The sequence below is a fragment of the Panthera onca genome, chromosome B3 (assembly GCF_046562875.1).
Source record: "Panthera onca isolate mPanOnc1 chromosome B3, mPanOnc1 haplotype 2, whole genome shotgun sequence".
Classification (NCBI taxonomy): domain Eukaryota; kingdom Metazoa; phylum Chordata; class Mammalia; order Carnivora; family Felidae; genus Panthera; species Panthera onca.
Window position 1 is genome coordinate 80,030,302 of NC_138344.1, and position 18,127 is coordinate 80,048,428.

Below are 18,127 nucleotides of genomic sequence, written 5' to 3' on the forward strand. Positions count from 1 at the left end.
GTAAATTGAGATTGATAATATCCAACCCATAGGTTTTGTTTTGGGAATTATATTTTGGAAGAAGAGGAATTAGCCAAAACACAAGGAAGGGCGGGGAAGAATAACCAAAAGGCAATGTCATATAGAAGTTAAGGGAGAGGATAACAATCTTTTATCTGGGTGGTGGGATTTGGGTTGCTTTTTGTATTCTTTGTAATTTTATATGGCTTAATTTTTTTTGTCATTAACATGTGTCATATATTTTAAAAAATAACAAGCCAACTAGAAAATCAGGAAAAGAAAATATTTCAGGGAAGTGTAGTCAAGAGGTTTTAAAGAGGCTCAGAGATCCAAGAAGACAATGGCTTTTCAAAATACAAGTACCCCTTCATCCATCCTAAACTTTTTGATGGTACCTTGCTAGGTGGAGGAGAATCCTACCAGGAGCCAAATCAAAGAATGACTGGAAATACTGGTTTGTAAAAGTCCCTGTTTAATGATTAATTGCTGTACCTTATACCCGGGGCTTCCCAATTTCTCCCATTTTATGTCCCATATCTCTGTATGGGGGAAGCTTGGCCATTGTTGTAATATTCTGGATTCAAAACAACCAAAGTAGTTTAGGATATGATGCTGATTCCTTTACAGGTAGCTGTAAAGTTTTCAAGATTTTCAAGACAAATTGGATAAAATCTACAAATAAAAACTTTATGGTCTGTGAATGCTATTCCATAACTAGTTAAAGCTCTTTTTATTATAACAGAACACAAACATGACCTAAGTATATTAAATGCAGCCTATCTTCATCTTATTTCAATTTTATGAAATGTTTAGTATTTTCCTATTAAATAATAAGCTTTCCAAAAATTTAGGATGAACAATTTTGCATGGCCCGCTTTAAAATGTGCAAGAAGTTCTGGGGTGCCTGTGTGGTTCAGTCAGTTAAGCATCCTCTCTTGATTCCAGCTCATGACCTCATAGTTCCTCAAATGGAGCTCCACCTCAGGCTCTGCACTGATAGCGTGGAGCCTGTTTGGGATTCTCTCCCTCTCTTGGGCTGTCTCTCTCTCTAAATAAATAAATAAATAAATAAATAAATAAATAAATAAACTTTTAAAGAATAAAAAAGTAATAGGCTAAAAACATGAGGAAGCTAACAAAGAGGGTATTGGTGAAAAAATAAAAAATGAATAAATAAAAAGTGCAAGAAGTTTTACAAAATTCTTAGGTTATACTGGCTTAACAGAAGACGTCCAACAGGTTTTGGAGGTTAAAGTCCTGGGTTTCAATGCCGGATTTGCCACACCATGGGTGTGTAACTTAGTGAGCAAGTTACTTCAACAGCATTCTCTTCAAGTACAGACTGAATTTTCTTTAAGCAGCAGGCATTGTGCTAACAACTGAGAATTCAAAGAGAACAGGGTACAAATGGTTCTCCCTCATAATTTCTCTGGGCCTCCCCTATGTAAAATACTTACCTGATATGACTGTTACAAGGACAGGAGTGTACCGTATAGGGTTCTGACACAAAGTTGTATAACAAGCCATATTACTATCATTGTGACTCTAAGGGCAAAGGGTAAGAGGTCGTACCCTGCGTAAAGACCATCGACCCCCACGATGGGGAAAGCCAGAGGAAAGCAGGTGTGGCCTTCTGCCCCGGAATCCTCACCTCCTCTCAGACCACTTTTCACTAGAGCCATCGCTGTGGTGAGCAGCCAGCGCTGGAGGAGCAGGACCACGCCTGCGGCCCACGCCGGTTTCCCATCTGCCCTCTGGGCTCTACACCCGCGCATGCGCAGCCTGTGAAGGTCCGGCTGTTGGCCCTGAGGGGCGATTCCTGAGTCCCGGGGAGATGGGTTGGAGCTTAAACGCCCGGAGTTCTACGGCTCTGTCGGTAACACCCCTCAGACGGAGAGAACCCACAGGCCCACAGTGGGCGCAAACTCAGCGAAGCACATTTGTATGGACTTTCCCGCCTTCTCTGTTTGACTGTCTCCGGTCTCAGTCCTGACATCCTCCATCACTTCCCTAATGAATGACAGGCATGCAACCCCTTGTCTCAGGCTTTGCCTTAGAGGGAAAACCAGGGTAAAATACTATCTATAGAAGGAAAATATTAACAGAATTTTGTTATTGGAGGAATGTGTGAAAATTACTATACAGTGGGGTGCCTCAGTGGCTCATTCGGTTAAGCGTCGGACTCTTGATGTTAGCACAGGTCCTGATTTCACTGTTCGCTCGAGTTGCAGCCGGCCTCCGGCTGTGGGGAAATGGCACCCAGCCAACTTGGGATTCTCTCTCCTTCTCTCTGCCCTTCCCCTGCTTCAGTGCTCTCTCTCTTAAAATAAATAAACTAAAAAAAAAAAAAAAAAAAAGACAAGGGGAGCCTGGGTGGTTCCGTCGGTGAAGCGGCCGACTTTCGCTCAGGTTATGATCTCAAGGTTTGTGAGTTTGCGCCCCCTCCAATCCCCTCTTAGCCCCCTCCCTCAGTAGGGAGGGTTTGGGGGCGTTCGGAGGGCTCTGTGCTGATGACTCAGAGCCTGGAGCCTGCTTTGGATTCTGTGTCTCCCTCTTTCTCTGACACACCCCTGCTCACGATCTCTCTCTCTCTCTTTCTTTCAAAAATAACCATTAAAAAAATGACTATACAATGAAATAATACATGGCCATTGAAAAGAGCGAGGTAAACCAATCCAGTTAATGTTAGAAACTTCTAAAACATACTGTTAAGAAAAGGAAGATGCAGATCAGTTTATGTAATATCTTATTTTGTAAAAAAACAAAAAAACCTCAAAAATTTCTATATCTGTATGTAAATATACTTATTTATAAATGTATAAAAATGTAAACGTTTATTTTTATTGTATTATATTAATATATTATGAATATATATATAAACTTTTAAAAGGATATGTGCTAGTTTGTTAAATGTGTTTGGGGGTTGGAAGTAGAGGAGAGGAGCCTTGTTAAACAAAAAGAGGTCTTTATTTAAAAACCGTATATGTGACATATTATTCCATTCAGGTAAAATCATACAAATATGAGTATGTGCTTATGACAGATGAAAGAGGGATAGTCACCAGTATGCTAATGATCATCATCTCTGGAATGTGGGATTTCAGGTAGACTTTTACTTTCTTCCTCACACTTTTCTTGTTTTAAGTTTTTCAATAATTGTAGATTTAAAACAAAATATAAAGAGGCAGTGTGGCATAGTGGTGAAGAGTACAGCATCTGGAGCCTGATAACTACATTCAAATCTTAGTTCTGTCACTTAGGGTTGTGTGATCTTGGACAGGTTATTTCATTTCTTTGGGCTTCAGTTTCCCCAACTGTAAAATGAAGATAATATAGTACCTACTTCGTTAGGCTGTTAAAAAAATTAAAAGGGAAATAGAGGTAAAGCTTTCAGAATGGTGCCTGGAACATAGTAAATGCTACATACAAGTTAGCTAGTATTATTTCTTGATATTCATTGAAAAGAAAAATAGCTGATGGACTTAGATGCACCTCTGGTTATGCAGTGAGAAAAGATAGCCTTCACTGTCATCATGGCCTGGGGAGCCATTTACACACAGCCACTCTGCTCCTGTAGGTCAGCAGCTTCTGCTTCCAGAAAGAAGGGAAAACAAAAGGGAGAGGAAGAAAGAAAGGAGAGAGAGACAGAAAGGGAGGAGAGAAAAGAAGGAGAAAGAAAAAGAAGGAGGAGGACAGGGACAAGGAACGGAAGAAAGGAAAGAAACAGAATAGTTCCAAATGTTCCACTTGGATGCTGGTGGGACAAGGCAAACGTCCCCCTCCTCCCAGGTTTCTGGACTGGCTCTGAAGGATTCTCTTCCCAGGTTCCTGGTAATCCCAGTTCTTCAAGAAGTGTGCAGATTCATGTTGGTGGCCTATTTTCTTAATTGAGATGTAACTGTTAGTATTGTCCATATTGCTGACATTCTTGTCATATTCCTAGATATTAGATAAAAAAGTTTTAATCAGTTATAAATGAGAATGTACATACAATAATTCTAAAACTGTGTCTTCATCAAAGTTTGCTTGCAACTATGATACATGTGGCTTTAGTGCCAATTCTTATTAAGTGTGCAATGCAATGTGCTGACACCCATGACACATTTCCCCTTATTCAGTCACAAAAATACTTCTAATTAGCCATAAATGAGAATGTACACACAACATTTCCAATAGCTACTCTGCTCCTATCAAAGTTCACATCAGAGAAAATTTAAACTGTTGCCACTGAGCTGCCTTGCCCCAATTCCAACAACTCTTATTTCAAAAATGCTTAGAAAATTGAATCTTTAGATCTCGCTGGGTAAACAGATCTGAGGTAGATTTATTTCAACCCAAGTCCTTTATTTGAGATATGTGTGCTCCTGAACCCAACTAAAATGCATACCATAGCCATTTCAAAGGCAGTGATAAAATTACTTGGTTAAATATTTTGGCTAGATTTCCTGTTTCCAGAGACCTGGGCTTTGTATTCTGTGGCTTCTGCATTGCCATGTGGTGATGTGGGCGGTATTAAATGGCACCACATCTGCCAACCTCCATAAGCACTATGCCCCACAGGGAAAGCCCTAGGCACCCATTACCACTGCGAGCCACAAGGACAAGACAACGCCAAATCCCAATAACCAACTTTAAATTCTCAGACCTTTGGCTTTCTTCAGGAATCCAGGCTGTAAGCTTCTTAGGATGACTACAGACCACAAAATACCGCCTCATTTCAGTGTGGAGTCTATAAAATCACTTTAGTTATAATTCAGATATTCTCCAAACTTGAGGCTGCGAAGCATTCCGATCTGCTCTTAGATTTCTGTATAATCTCTCCTTCGTTTTATAACATTCTTTGTCTTCTGTTGCTCTGTGCAAATACCAGTGCTTTACAAGTCATCAGGCCATGATTTGTGCATGGCCTGATACATGGAGGTGAAAGGGGAGCTTTATGTGAGGCAGGGAAACGGTTCTGTTAAACTTTGCTTGCTTTCACTACCTTTAAAACTCATTAAATACGATTCTGCCTTTTACTTTGCCAAAGTGTTTAAAACCCATTTTAATGAAAAATTCTAATCCTATATAATCACACCATAAGCACTTTCTTTCTGTTCAAAGAGGAAACAGTGTTAAATTTTAATGCATACCTCTGGCAGGCTATATTAAAAGTGTTTAGTCAGTTTTAAATCCGATTAGTGTAACTGTTACAGATTAGAGAAAAATCCCAAGTGATTGGAGCAAGTCCCCAGCTCAAGGGAACTAATTTAGGGCCCAGGCCTGATCACGCCAGAATTAAAAGGAACCTCAAGACTCTTGCATTCAGGTTGTCCAAATTTTGTTCATAAGCTAATAAAATAAGGTCCTGTGCTAGGTATTGCAGCAATATAAAGACAAGTTTTCAAGTAGGAAGCAGATGAGACATAAAGCAACGCTAAACAAAGTGGAATGAGGGCAAGAGCAGAAGTGAGAAGCCCCTAAGAGAATTCAGAAAGGACAAAAATTGCATCCCAGGGAGAGAAACACTGACACTTCTTAGAGGATGTAACTTCTAAAAGAGGCTTTCAAGGAGAGACAGATTCCATAGATGGGGAGACACTGCTAAGATTGGAAAAGGTAGAAAGTTTTCCAAAAAATAGAAAAAGTCTGTTGACAACTTGAAGGGAAGGGGGATGCCTCTTTGTTGAGCAAAGTGTTGAGAAGACACTATACGAGTCATCTACATCTATTTTCTCATTTACCCGCCCCCACAACATTCCAAGGAGATGGTTATTATTATCCCTATTTTATAGATGAGAAAAATGAGCCTCAGAGAGATTGTCTAAGGTTAAACTTGCCTAAGGTTAAATAGCTAGCATGTAGTAGCACTCAGGAGAAAAATATGTTTGAGCTTTTCTCAGTATTTAGTCTCAGGAACTCCCTGCATCACACCTTCCTCTTAGCCATTATTAAGGCCCAATTTGTTGTAAAAGACTTTCCTGACCACATGAGTTAGAAGTGAGATTTCCAGTCCCTGAATTCACAGCACTCTTATTGTCTTGTTACCCAAGTGGCATTTACTCTACCCTGGCTTCTATTTTTTTTTTCTTTCCTCATGCAAATGTTGACCTCAGTGCTTCTTAATTGGTTGGGTCAGTTGAGCAGGAATACCAAAAACATCTGAGAAAATATGCATATATATATTTAAATATTTATATTTTTGAGACTGCCCTCCCACCCACGTCACTTTGCCTTCCTCAGTAGTCTGTTCTAGAAGAGAGGGTAGTTATCCAGACCCTAAGAATGCATGCCAGCACTTGTGAAGGCACCAGCCATCAGCATCTTTTAATATTCCCTTAGTAGTCCTCATTCCCACCCCATCCCAGGTAAGAATAATTAATTAAGCTAGCTGGACTGAAAATCAGGTGATTTGACTCCAGGCACCTGGGTGGCTCAGTCAATTGAGCAACTCTTTGTGTGTGTGTGTGTGTGTGTGTGTGTGTGTGTGTGTGTGTTTATTTTTTTGAGAGAGAGAGAACAGGAGAAGGGAGAGAGAGAATCCCAACCAGGCTCTGTCCTTGAACTCAGGAACTGTGAGATCATGACCCGAGCCAAAATCAAGACTCGGATGCTCAAGGCATCAGGATGGCTTAGTCAGTTAAGCATCCAACTCTTGATTTCAGCCCAGGTTATGATCCCAGGGTTGTGGAACCAAGCCCTGCATCGGGCTCTGTGCTGAGCATGGAATCTGCTTAAGATTCTCTCTCTCTCTACCCCTGTCCTCAACTCATGCTGTCTCGTTCTCTTTCTCTCAAAAAAAAAAAAAAAAAATCAGGTCTCAACTCTGCCACTTAGTAGTTGTGTGATCCTTTGAGACCCACTCTTATCATCTATAAGTTGAAAATCTATGTATCTGCTTTACCTACATTTTAGAATTAATGTAAGAATCAAATGACTAAGTCTGTAAAGTATTATGTAATGATATGGTATTAAACGTGTCTGGATCAGAAACACCTTGAAAGCAGGACCATGCATCTTGATTTTATATATATATATATATATATATATATATATATATATATATATATATATATAGTGTATATATACTGTGTATATATAGTGTATATATATATATATATATATATATATATATACATATACACTAAGTGATTGCACATAGTGGATATTTAATAGTGGTTATTGACTTGCACATGTATGTCTTAGAACCTTACAGAAATAAAGCATATTCAACTAAAATGTCAGGAAAAGTACTGAAATGTCCTCCACCTGGAATACCATTTACCTCCCAACCGCCTCTCCCACCTGGATACATTTTAAAGACAATGCCTGTTTAAAAGTCACGGATGTCTCTGAACAGGCTCCAGATTGTCATTATCTATCATCTTTCTTTTTTCTCAGTCCTCATTCGGTGCCTCCAAACCAAGATGCTCACCTATATCTCAGGCAAGATGGAACTCTGCCTTAATAAATTAATGATTACTCAAGAATAGAGGACATGTTTTACCTTTCAAAAAAAAATCTTCTAGTGAATGGTAAGAAAAAAAATTAATTTCCTCATTAAAAAAAAAAGGGCCAGGAAGGGGAAATGAAAGCCAAATACAAACCCCCTACAGTAAGAGAAAGGATGGCAAAAAAATAAAAACAAGGATTCATGAATGCAGGAAGAAATTAAAACAAACCTGCAGGCCCTCATAAATACAGCAATCAGGCAGCTCCATGCATGCATCCCATATTTGAATTTTTATTTTACATGAAGTATTTTTGTATCTGCTTTGCCTAAATTTGGCCTCTTACCAAAGCCTAATGACTCTACTTTATGTTAAGCTTTTCGAAGGATCTAAACTTAAAACTAGGGGGAGAAAAACCTGTTAATTTATCTTGCAGGAAAAGGTGTTATAATTTGAATGAAAAACAGCAAGCAGACAGATAAAAAGGAGCTGGCACAGAGCTCAGGCAATCAGTAACATTTTTTGTACCTGCAGGCTGAGAAATTGTCTCCAGTATTGTATGATGTTATTACCATTGCCTATTTTCACTTGTACGTTAGGTTCAAGCATAATTGTGTGAAGATTTGAATGTTCTCCACAGATTTACTATTTTAATAAGCTCATAATGTTAAAACACTATATGTGTTGACAGTGGTACTTACACTGTATTAAGGAAACAAATCAAATCATTTCCTTTAAAATGCTAAACAGCCTAATTTGACCTTTCTACAGGCCCTGGTCATATCAGAAATAATTCAGATAATAGTCTTCTTTCTGACTTTTCTGTCTTTTATCCCATCCATCAGCAAAGGTACTGTCCTCATAGACCATATGACCTTATCGCTCCAGAAACTGTCTTTGTCCTATTGAAGTTTATGGGGCAGAGTGGGGCCACTATGAGCCATATTCCTGAATATTCATAGTAACAAAAATAAGCTCAGGTACCAAAAAGCAAGTGTGTCATCTCGTTCATAAATCTAGTTTATGAAGTGAAATTTAGGACACGGTAGGACATGGATGTATTAAAATAGCAGGAAACATTAAATCCATGCAGCAAGCAGAAGGGAAAATCATCGGCATAAGTAAATTCAAGATCAGAGACAGCTGGATATTGACATTGAGTTCAGTATTGAAACAGAGTCCTGTCCCCATTATGAGCAGATGCTTTTGGTCTCTTCTTTAGTTGAAGAAATAATTTCATAATATTTGTTAAAATACAGATCTGTTTTTTAAAAAATTCAAAAATATACACAAGCATGGAGGAAAAAAAAAATCAATGATTCTATCTCTCAGAAATGATCCTTGTTACTGATGTTAGATCTTATTATTCCAGGCTTCTTCTGTACATGTTTGAATCTAAAACAAACTGATTTTTAAGTTGGTATTTCTCTTTCCACTTAATGTTTTAACATTTTTCCATGTGATTAAATACTCTCCAACTACAGTAACACATTAATAGCCATATAGTATTCCATTAAGGAACACTGTGTTGCCTATTCTTGGATATTTAGGTTGCCTGGAGAACCCAATTAAGATGGTACTGAACTTATAGCAAGTTCTTTTTGAATACCAAAGCCTGTCCATCTGCACTCCTCGTGTGACATTTTGTAGCTCTTAAAGCCTCTGGCTTTTGTGAGTTTAGTGACTTGAACTTTTCTATTGACTTCCATTTAGTTTTAAAGATATATTACACAAAACATCGCTTTTGTCTCCAGACTTGTCAAAATAATTGTATCTGCTTCAATTAACATTTTACTTCTACAATTCAGTATTGTGTACTTTGTATATAGTTGTTTCTGCAACATCATCCTTAGAATAAGTGTATGAAATAATATGCACACTTAAGAAGCACTGCACCAATTACTTCCACCTAATCCAAAGACAACTCTCATCTATTTATTGATTCATTCACCAAGTACTTATTGAGCACCTACTGTATAACTTCTATGCCATGAGCCATGGAAGAAATATTTAAGCATCTACACTGGGTATGTCTTTACTTCAAAGTCAAAGCCACTAGGAAATGTTTGTTTTTCCTATATTTTCCTCAAATATCAGAAGCAATACTTAATTTATGTTATAAAAAGATGTCACCCTACTTTTGAGTAGCATGTAGACCTTTTTCAGCTTGTTGACCAGTTAATTAATCATAAATTCTAACACATCTCTCTTGACAGAAATGTAATCTATACCAATTTTAGCCAAATCACCAGGATTTTCAGCAGTTCTATACTTCTGTGGCCCTTAGATAACGGCCAATAGATATGTTATGCAAGAGACTCATCTTGGTAAGTGTGATGGGCAGTTATAGTAACAAATTTTAAGGGTCCCATCACCTCCACATTAAGTTTTAGAACCTACCCATCAAGATCATCCAATATCTCTCTTGGCTATCCTCAAGCTAAACTATGTTCCTTTATCCCATCATTTCACTTTTTAAAATGTCTACCTTTACCTTATCATTTCTTCAGTGATTCAGCTCTAAACCTAAGACTTCACCTATTCTATCTCCCAGCCTTCGAACACCCTCCCAAACTCCCATCAAACTAAACAATGGCCCTTTTCTAGTGAATACTTCAAAGAACACTCAAAGCTGGCCTCTTTCTCAAAATCTTTCCTGACTGATTGGAAGATAAAGCAGCTTTCCAAAGAGTTCCATCTCAACAGCATGCCATTCCCCATGGAATGTGTATTTGGATATAGATAGCGTTGTTACATATGTATGAGAATATGTTTTACTTATTCACCTGCCTTTTTTCAGCCTGATTGCAAGCCCCTGAAGACTAAGAACATGTTTTCTCTCTATTCTGTAATGATCCCACCCCCACAGAGTTATACTGCTAAATGTTGGTGCCACCTTTCTTCAAAGCATTTATCAATAATCAAAACATTTTAACTAGCTAGATCTTAGAATACAGATTTTTAGAAGTAGGAGACAATGTTAGAGGTTACCAAGTCCATCACCTTCTTTTTTTTTTTAAAGCTCACATTTATTTAGGATCTATTACATGCCAGATACTATGCTAATCTCTTTATGCGAATTATCTCAGTCTTCACAAAAACTGATACGGTAGAAACTCTAAATATTTCCGTTTTTGTGTGCATACCAAAACCCTCCTTACACCTTTTCACAATAAAGTACACATAAATGAAGGAATAGTAATAGCTTAACATAGGCTGAGAACTAGAATAAGATAGGAGAGGCACCAGGGAAGCAAAATTTAAGGAGGCTTGCTCTTTCAGAGTTGTAAAGCACCTCCTTAAATTTGAACCTCTAGATACCTCTCTTGCCTCACCCTAGTCTCAGCCCTAGCCAAACCTTATTGTATGTCAGGTACTGCTCTAAGCATATTTATGTAGTTAATGTAACAGTCTTATGAGATAAGTAGTATTATTCTCATTTACAAATGAGGAAATGGAGATGAAGTAATAATATGCCTAGGTCTCACGGCTAGTAAGTAATAGGGATGGAATTCAAATCCAAGCATCTTGGTTGGAGATAGATAATTAAATGAATACTTGAAAGAAGGAATGGATGAATATTTTTTAATTTTTTTTTAATGTTTATATTTATTTTTGAGACAGAGCGCGCGTGCATGAGCGGGGGAGGGGCAGAGAGAGAGGGAGACAGAATCCGAAGCAGGCTGTCAGCACAGAGCCCCACGCTGGACTCGAACTCGTCAACCATGAGATCATACGTGAGCCAAAGTCAGACGTTCAACCGACTGAGCCACCCAGGCACCCCAGGAATGGATGACTATTAAGGCCACACTGAAAGTTTTAGGCAGAACTGAACCCAGAATCCTGATTTTCTGACTCTCAATCTAGTACAGTTCCCCCATACCTCTAAATATTAAACTTTCTTTGATGGCTTATCAAATTAAATGTGAGCAATTGTTGATTTTTCTCCAATTGAACAATTTTTTTAAAGCAGGTGATAAAGATATTTGAATCAAGCACATGTAAAAGGTACCTGTCTATAATTTCTAACATTAATAGACATTTTTTTCTCCAAATTATTTAATCTCCATAGGTGGGTCAAAGTTAAATTTCCAAACTATTAGAAAAATTATGAACTATAACTATATGCTACCAGACTGCTCATTTTCTGCCAAAAATTATAGATTTGAGTATCTTCTCAGATGCTTTCCTGGACCACTTTCTAGGTTGTTTCTCTGGTTCTGGTAATACTTTAGTGGATTCCATAACCCAGAACAATGGAGATTATCTTCATAAAAAGATCTAATACTTCACAGAATATTAAGTTGTTGCTTTATCTTCCATAGAATATTTTTTCTCTGTCTTAAAGCTTTCTTCTCTTAGTAAGACCATCCCTTCCTTGATTTTATGTTACCTTGGTAACTCTCACATTGCAGGAAGTTCCCTGATGATGAAGTTTATAATACTTGCTTCTCAACAAAAATCAGTGAGTCAGGTAAATACTACCATTTTGGTTACCATTGATATTAGCTTAGTTTTTTAATTTCTTAATCTTCAACTCTTCGAAATGAATCTGATTGGCCCAGATCATCTTTCTAGGCAGGCCCAAATCACCTATGTCTAGCTGCCTATGGACTAATTCCCCTTAAATTAAAGATCCGTCTATAATCTAATCAGGCTACAGAGGTAAGGATCCATAGTAGGGGCAGAGACCCATAAAAGAGATATTGGCAGTTTAGGGAAGCTTCATATAAATGGGACAGATGGAAAGTGAAATAAATAAGCAGAACAAGGAATTTTTTTTATACTTTGATATGTATTTCAGAAACAATTTGGAATAGGGTAGTCTCTGTGAATTAATTAGAAATAAATTGGTTTTTAAAAACTACTCAGTGAGTGTTATCCTCTAAATAAAGAGCTAGAACAGTGGGAAAACTTGGAAAAATCAGGAAAATGTCATCAGGAAAATGTTGAAGAAGACTTCAGTAGCAGCAACTGTCATAAATGAGTTAGAACATGTGACCTGCCAGTCACTATTAACACCTAGATATGAACATATAAGACTGACTTCAGTCCCTAAAAGTACATCCAAGAAGTTCATGGGCACACTTGATAATATTCCACAGTTGGAATGTCAACCATTTTATTTGAATGCATTTATGTCGGTTTCATGTCCTTTTAGAATAAAAGTTTCTGAAGACACTGCTTTGCTATTTAAGATTTGCCTATGCAGCATCTAACCCCACACATCAATCCAGGCAATAAATAAATAGAACACTATAAAATGTTGGGAAATAGAAATATTTTTATTTTTCATATTTATTTTTAAATTCATTTCTCCATTTCAGGGAAAAAATGATATAAGCCTGCATAGTAAAATGGAACCGGGTGCCTGGGTGGCTCAGTTGGTTAAGCATCCAACTTTGGCTGAGGTCATGATCTCCTGGTTTGTGAGTTTGAGCCCCACATCAGGTCCACACTGAAAATGCCTGAGATTCTCTCTCTCCCTCTATCTGCCCTGCTTGTATGCACTCATTCTCTCTGTCTCAAAATAAATAAACTTAAAAAAAGAAATGGAACTGCTATAGATTTTGGAGCTAGACAGGACTGGGGTTTTTTTAATGTATTTTTGAGAGACAGAGAAAGAGTGAGAGAGATAGAGTTCATGGGCAGGTTTGGGGCGGGGGGGAGGGACAGAGAAAGGGGGACAGAGGATCCAAATTGGGCTCTGCACTAACAGCAGCAAGCCCGATGTGGGACTCAAACTCACTAACTGTGAGATCATGACCTGAGCCGAGGTTGGATGCTCAACCAACTGAGCCACCCAGGTGCCCCTAGACAGGACTGATTGTGAACAGTGCTTTAACCTGAATGATCTCATCTTATAAATTTTTATGAGGATTAACCATAGACTATGTAAAGAAAGTACAATGCCAGCACTTGTTAATACGTGTAAAGTAACTTTTAGTATTTCATCATGTATATTTATGGAGGAGAATCACAGTATAGAAACAACAACAGACTGATATATCTAAATGCAAATGTGGCCAACATAGACAAATCAAATATTGAGGAATTCTGTATCAATCAGGGTAGGCTAAATTAATGAATGAAAAACCTGGCAGTGTCTCAGCTTCATTTACTCAGGGACTAGGGCTGACAAAGATACTACCTTCTAACAGCTACCCCTTCTGCAACATGCAGACTCCTCAGTCACTAGCAGGGTAGGAAGGCACTAGAGGGTATCAACTGCTAAGCATATATCAGTATTAGAAATGATATGTATTAGTTTTACCCACAACCAATTGCAAAAGGTAGTCAACATGGCCCCATCTAATTGCAAGGTCTTAGAGCAATGTAATCCTTTCATATGCTTGGAAGAAAAGGAGAATCAGACATGGTGAACACTAGAAGACCCTACCAAAAGCATTTCCTTAGTTCAGAAGACTATCAAAAAGGAACCATATAATTGAGTTTATAATAAGGTTTTGTTTTTTAAGAAATGCATTTTATCTTCATGGTGACTTAGCATGCTATTTGGTCATTTTGGGTGTGGGGAAAAACCTTACAAATAATCATTGCTGGAGTTTCCCTGAGTATACCAAAATAAAAGAAGTTGACACCCAGAAAGGAATTTTGTACAACAAAGTGTTAAATGAAATACTACCAGACAAAAAAAGGTAATACTCTTTTGCTGTCTAGCACCACACAAGATGCTAACTAAAAGAGTAAATAAAAACATTCAACATGCATTTAGCTTTCATAATTTACCTTCTGCAAGGTTGATTTAGAGTATGCAGAATATGCCACATTATTTAAGCTGTAAAAAGGAGCTGCTTTACACTACCTGCCATGTACAATTATAATAATCTGTCAGACAAATATAATTACAGAGTGTGATGTCTGTTTGAGTGTGAAGGCTTTGATTGTGTGGTATTGTCTGCTCTACACTGTGGCACAGCATAAACAATTGTACTCTATGGTAACTCTCAGCCAGGACTGATGCTCGCATCAGGAACGCCCCATCAAACAGCACAGATGGTTGGGTTTGGGCTGGATGTTTGTTTGTTTTTTCCCCAAACACTTTTCCAAGGCAAACTTGACCACAGTAAGCCTTCTGCAGTACAATGTGATAGGTCTCCAAGAAATTGGTAATAAAAGTGAGGAGGAATTGGAGACCAAGGCAGGATATGGTCAATTAACAAGTACCAAACATTTTAATGATAAAAAGTAGGTTGTGAAAGGAATGCAAGGGTCACTTTAATAATTAAAAAACATAGGTGACACTCCATGGGTTTAAAAGATTAAGTTGATATTTTATAGAATAAATTGTTATTGTAATTTATTACTAGACTCTCACACCAGCTGACAAAATAGAAAAGTGTCTTTAATAATAGTATTAAAGAAATTGGAAGGGGGCGCCTGGGTGGCTCAGTCAGTTGAGCATCCGACTTTGGCTCAGGTCATGATCTCACAGGTTGGTGAGTTCCAGCTCCACATTGGGCTCTGTGCTGACAGCTTGGAGCCTGGAGCCTGCTTCAGATTCTGTGTCTCCCTCTCTCTGCCCCTTGAACTCTCTTTCTCTTTCTTTCTCTCTCTCTCTCTCTCTCTCTCTCTGTGAAAAGTAAATAAACATTAAAAAAAGAAGAAGAAGAAATTGGAGGTATGTTAGGCTTTAAATTAATTGTTTTCTTGCCATACCATGTATGCAGGTTGGATCAGGCTATTTTTTTCTTCCAAATTTTTATTTAAATTTTAATTGGTTATATAGTGTAATTTTGATCTCAGTAGAATTTAGTGATTCATCACTTACATATAACAGCCAATGCTCATCATAACAAGTGGGATCAGAGTATTTTTAATTTATTTTTCAGTTGATGATCTCATCACTGTGTCTGTGACTTTCAAACCAGAGATTCTGCTGTGGGACTTCTCTCTCGACAAGGTATACCTTTTGCTCTTTAAAATGAGACTTGCCTGGAAGGGATTTAAGAGGTATTCACTTAGCAAATTCTGCTCTGTTATAATTCGTGTGGTAAAGAAATTTTATATTATAATCCAAAACACTACACCTGAATAAATGGTCGGCCCAAAGTAACAATCTCGATTTGGCACCTTGTTTTCTTTTAAATTAAAAATATATAATGTTCTGATTATATCTGAACCAGCTCAGAAAGATCAAACAGCTTTTCATTAACAACACAACTTTCTCTTATCTCTGAAAGAACACTGATATTCTGTCTCTTCCAACCATATCTCTCCCAACTAATCCAGAGAGTAGTTCTTATACACCTGATACCTTTATGCTAGAGATGTGAGTTTTCTGGATGAATTCACCATTGAGAAGAAATAGTATTTTTATGATGTTTCAGTGTTTGCGTCTTCCATTGTAGGTCCCAAGGACAATAGCAAATCTATCATAATATAACCACAGAATCATGAAATCTTTGCATTGGAAAGACCTCTACCTAATAGAAATTATTACTTCATTCCTTGGACTTTAATGTAACCCGTGTAGCTTTCTTTTATGGTTATTGAAAGGATAATATGCCTACTTATATTGGTCTACAGATTCCTTAAGACCAGAAATTATTCTTTACTCCTCTTTGTCTCCCTAATGCTTAAAATAGGGCCTAGGGTAGCACGAATAGCTGAATTGATAGATGGATAGAAAAAAGAAAAAAATACTATATTGCAATAATGGATATTTGTTGGACCATCTCCAGTATCTACTCCCTCCCTTCCTTTCCAACAGTCCCAATTTCTGTTTGAAGATTCAAGTCATTTCAGAGAGGCTCTTATTATCTCCAACTCCAGGAGTAGAATATGTAATCTAGGTTAAACCAATTAGCACATTCCATCCATCTAACAAGTTTTTGGCTCTGCCTTGAGCACATGACCTAACTAAAGATTTTCATTCAGAGTGAATCTCAGAATTATTTCTGGGAAGGAAGAGACAAAGATGCCTTTTGCTGGATGCAAATGTGGAGGCATGCAGCCCTGGAGCTGATGGCAGCCACCTCAGGAGCATGAGGGCAAGTCTTAGAATAGAACCAACATTAAGAAAGGTATATGGAAGAGACAGAAAGAAACTGGAAGCCTCATTTGAACCTAATCTTATCTCTGGACTTTTCAGCTACAAAAAAAGAAACAAAGAGGAAAGAAAATTCCCTTATTTTTCATGTTAGCTTAGGTCAGATTTTCTGTTTCTTACAACACAAAGCATCCTGATTCAATTGTAAATAATGCCATTGAACAGATGTGAGCTGAACAAGCACTATGTACATCAGAAATATTGGCAAGCCCTAATGCAAACCATTCCACAAACAAACCACAAACCAAAAGTGATGAACACTCCTAATTTCCATTTCCCACTGAAAGAAATCAAGACTTCCTGAAGAAATGGTTAATTCCAGGTCTTGTGTAGGAAAGGTACAAGTTGAGACTGGGATATCTAGTTATGTCAAAAGGCAAGAAAGTTCTCAGAAGCTACTATGCTAAGCCAATTTGAAAAGGTTCCTATTAGCCAAAAGTGGGACAGCTTGAGCATCAAATAATAATAATCAGTATTACCATTATTATCATATATAAAATGAAATATAATAATATATTAACAGTACAATAATTTATAGCTATTATATTATTATAGTTAATTATTATTAATTATTGTTATAGATTGAAACTGATCACATATGTTAAAATCAATGCATTCATAGTGGTACTAAAGGAAATAAACCTCAATGATCAGAGAGAGTATTAGGAGACCACCTAAAGAAAGAGAAACAAATATTTAATTTGACTTTCTTGTAAGAACTATGCCTCAGGGAAAAATAATAGTTGTTAAAGAAAAGTTTCTCACTATAGATATTTTCTAGCAAAGAAATGAAGAAAACTCCATGTTGCAAACCCTTAATGCAATAATAGATCTAGGCAATAAGCATCAGTTGATGCTTACATCCCAAAAAATAAAAACCACACATTATGTGTTTCTTGATGGAAATACACTATACCACTTATGAAGTATTCTTGTCAAATAATCAAACCTGAATCATATCAAGCCTCTTAGTCTAACTACTATTCCACAGGAAATAAAAAAGAGATGCAATCAACAAAATCCAAAATGTGGGAAGCTCTACAGAAAAAATGACCCAATTTTTATAAATAAATTGCAAGGAAAAATAGAGGTATAACTTACAGATTAAAAGATTCTTGGCGCACCTGGGTGGCTCAGTCAGTTGATATCTGATTCTTGATTTCAGCTCAGGTCATGATCTCAGTCTGTGGGTTCGAGTCCTGCATCAGACTCTGCACTGACAGTGTGGAGCTTGCTTGGGATTCTCTCTCCCTCTATCTCTGTCTCTCCCTAACTTGCACACACACACTCTCTCTCAAAAATAAATAAAAAATTGTTTAAATAAAAAAATAAAAGATTCTTAAGAGACATAACAATCATTTGGTAATGTGCAGATCTTGCTGACATTCTGGTTTGAACAAACCAATCATAAAAAATAGGAGACAGATTATTTGTTTTTCAGGTGTGGAGTTTGGTGAATTCTTTATAGATTTTGGATATTAGCCCTTTGTCTGATATGTCATTTGCAAATATCTTTTCCCATTCAGTCGGTTGCCTTTTAGTTTTGTTGATTGTTTCCTTTGCAGTGCAGAAGCTTTTTATCTTCATGAGGCCCCAATAGTTCATTTTTGCTTTTAATTCCCTT

General features: G+C 37.4%; 1 long non-coding RNA gene across 2 annotated transcripts in view; it reads left to right on the forward strand.

The window, feature by feature from the left end:
• The first annotated feature begins 1,587 nt into the window (after nucleotides 1-1,587).
• LOC132669510 (uncharacterized) overlaps nucleotides 1,588-18,127 on the forward strand; it is an 86,325-nt gene continuing 69,785 nt past the window's right edge. For both annotated transcript variants that reach the window (XR_009606132.3, XR_009606133.2), the window contains exons 1-2: nucleotides 1,588-1,876; nucleotides 15,284-15,354. This is a non-coding gene — a long non-coding RNA (uncharacterized LOC132669510). The remainder of the gene's footprint in view (nucleotides 1,877-15,283; nucleotides 15,355-18,127) is intronic.